At 59.0% G+C, this 3,029-nt stretch overlaps 1 protein-coding gene across 2 annotated transcripts in view; it reads left to right on the top strand.

Moving 5' to 3' along the window:
- The window catches only part of RBM19 (RNA binding motif protein 19), a 91,807-nt gene that overhangs the window by 79,129 nt on the left and 9,649 nt on the right, over nucleotides 1–3,029 (top strand). The window lies entirely within an intron of this gene.

The following is a 3,029-nucleotide window of genomic DNA, read 5'->3' as shown; positions in this document are numbered from 1 at the left end:
TGCCCGCCTGTGCCTTCCACGCCGGGCGCCCGCGCCAGCCAGGGACGGCAGAGACATGGGCTGGCATTCTGTCAAGGAATTAATTGAAAAATAAAATCATTAGATGGGAACTCCAGAAATGCAGAATGGTGGTTGGAGGGGGAGAGGGGGCAGGGCTGGGGGGCTGTTGGGGGCCGGCTGAGCTTTTTGTCAAGTTAATTTCTCGGGTGTGGATGTTGGGCGACATTCGCGCGTTGTTTATCTTTGGGTGCAGCTGTGATACTGAAAGGAACGCAGCTTGTTGCGTGTATTTATTTTACACCTTTTCCCGGTTCTGCATTGTGTGTGTTTGGTGAAAACCCACTGAGGCTTGGATGTCAGGGAAGTGGGATTTCTGCAGCTGTCCCGGCCAGCAGGTGCTCCGCGCGCGGCAGGGCCCGCGGGGGCTGCTGGGTGGGAATTCAAGGTCTGATGTGTCTTCTGGGGACACCTGGGCGCCCGACCTGAGCCAGAGATGCCAGGCCCACGAGAGGATACTGTAAGGGTGTGCCCGCGTGAGCCCAGACCCACGCACTGGCCCTCGCGGCCCCCCTGGGAGGTGGGTCCTGTTTTCACCCCCAGTGCATAGACCCAGGGAGCGGAGGTGACTTGCCCAAGGTCACTGAGCCATGAGGTGGCAGGCCTGGGACCTCAGCCAGCCTGCCTCCCAAGCCCTTCACTGCACAGAGGTCAGTGGGTACCCCTCGGCCTCCATTTTCCAACTGGGGGAGAGGAGGCAGTGTGGGTCGTGCCTCCTTTGGCCTTGATGTACTAGCCTTCCTATGACAGTCCCCGCTGTCGGCCTGATGGGAGAGAGACATGGGACACCACGCCTCTCACGGGGATAACAAGTGACAGAGACACTGGTCTCAGCATCATCAGGACCCTCCCAGGTGCCGGCATTTCTCTTTTCACTCTAATCTTCCCAACAACCCATGAGGGGTAGTTATTAATAGTGTGCCCATTTTGCAGATGGGGAAACTGAGGCATGGAAGGGCCGAGTAGGGCTGCGGCATCAGCGCCCGAGCTCCTGAGCAGTGCTCTGAGAGGTGTTCGCGGCAAGGAGGACCCCTGGCCTGCACCAGACGGTCAGGGAGATCCTGGGGTCGGCAGAGAGAAGGTGGCCGCTGAGGAGGGCGGGGGTGGAGGACTCGCCCTTTCCCGCTTGTAAACATGAGGGATTGAATCTCGGACAGCGGACATGCCCTGCCCGAATCACACAACTTGGAAGTGCTAAAGCCACATGCGCCTCATTCCAAAGCCAGGCGTGGCGACCACATGCCCTCTCACGGGGTCCTGTGGGACCTTGGCCCTGCCCCCTGCCCTCAGGTATGGGTGCAGTTCGGGCACTGAGGCTGCCGCGTGGTCGCTGTGGGGCTTGGGGTATGCTGGTGTCTACGCCTCTGTCTTCCCACCTGGGAAATGGGCTGATGGCGCCCACTCCTGAAGCGGGTGCTGGTGGAACTCGGGTGAGATGCTGCTTGTAAGGTGCCCATCCTGTGTGTATTTCCTCTCCCGCTGCGGCCCCTCCCTCTGGGCCTCAGTGTCGCCAGCCAGGTGACATCCCTGCTCAGCCGCTGGTTTATTTTATGGCTATCCCGACATTAGCATTTTTAATTTTAGCCATTTATTCTTTTATTCAGCAAATAATCACAGAGCACCTACTGTGTGCTGGGCTCATAAGACGGACCCAGCCCACCCCACTGTCACTCCCATTGTCAGTCTCTGTAAGGGGGTGTCCATGACAGGCCGCAGCCCTGTTTTGCGGCCCTTCCATCCCCGGCTCCTATTACCTGCCCACAGATTCCTTTCCAGGGGCCATGGTGCCCCTCCAGAGCCTGGCGATTACAGGAAGCCAGGAGCATCGAGGAGGGAGCAGGAACGGAAGCGGGCGTCTGAGCCGTGGGCTGCCGCCCACCCAGCCCATTCTGTCCCGTCTCTTCTCATGGCTAACAGTGATGGATACAGCTGCCAGGCCTTGAGGCTCCCCGGGCAGACGGGTGCGGGGGCAGCCTCCCTCACCTTCCTCACTCTCGCCAAGGGGGCAGCTCGCCATGTCCCCCCTTCCCACTCCCTTTGCTCATCCCCTCACTCGTCGAATAGTAATGAGCCCTCACTAGGCCAGCCAGTGTGCTAAGGCAGAGGACACAATGGACGGAACAGTGTCCCACACACAGACATGCTGCTGCAGGGAGAAGTGCAGATGGGCTGAGGGCAGGGGGTCCTGTCAGAGACAGTGGTCAGGGGAGTCCTCTCCCCCCACTCCGTTTTCTTCCTGGAGGCCCAAGGGGACCAGCACGCCTTCTGCCTCCCTTCGTCTCCCTGGTGTCTGCCATCCATGGAGGCTTTCATGAAAAGTGGAAAGACGGCTTTGGTGGGCTTGGGTTCAGTTCCTGTCTGTGGCCCAGTTCCCTCGCCTGTGAAAGGCAGTAATAATACCTACCTGCGGGATTGTTGAAAAGAGGAGTCGTAATACATAGTAGGTACTTAGTCAATAGCATTTGGGGCCCAGAGGGCATATATTTTGGTGAGCCCGCCATGCCTTTCATATGTTCCTGCTGCGCATCTGCACCCCCTTCCCCCTCCCCTCAGAGAACTCCTCTGCATCCTTCAAAACCCAGGTCACATCACCCATCTCTCTAAAGCCTCCACCCCAATGGTTATTCCCTCCGTGCCTCCTTGGGAACCCTTGAGCGTGTGTTTGTTCGGCACCTACCGGATGCTAGCCGCCTGCTGTTCGGTTACGAGCCTGCAGCCTCCAGGGACACAGCAGCTACCACTGTTTCCTCAACCTTTGCCCTGGCTGGGCTGCCTCCCTGAGGGTTTTCAAGGCCCCACACCAGGCAGAGAGGCCTTAACCTCTGACCTGTTGGAGGGGTGGCCTCCCTCCGCTTCCAAATGGGACCCTTTCCTCTGTGGGAGGGGTTGGCCCCAGAGCGGAGAGTTTCTGGGCCAGAAAGAGGCAGCTCCCCACGGCGAAGCTGAAGACTAACCCACAATCTCTCTCTCTC

Source organism: Myotis davidii, unplaced genomic scaffold, assembly GCF_000327345.1.
Source record: "Myotis davidii unplaced genomic scaffold, ASM32734v1 scaffold223, whole genome shotgun sequence".
In the NCBI taxonomy this organism is placed as follows: Eukaryota; Metazoa; Chordata; class Mammalia; order Chiroptera; family Vespertilionidae; genus Myotis; species Myotis davidii.
The sequence above is the reverse complement of the archived record's forward strand: the minus strand, read 5'-3'. Positions and strand labels throughout refer to the sequence as shown.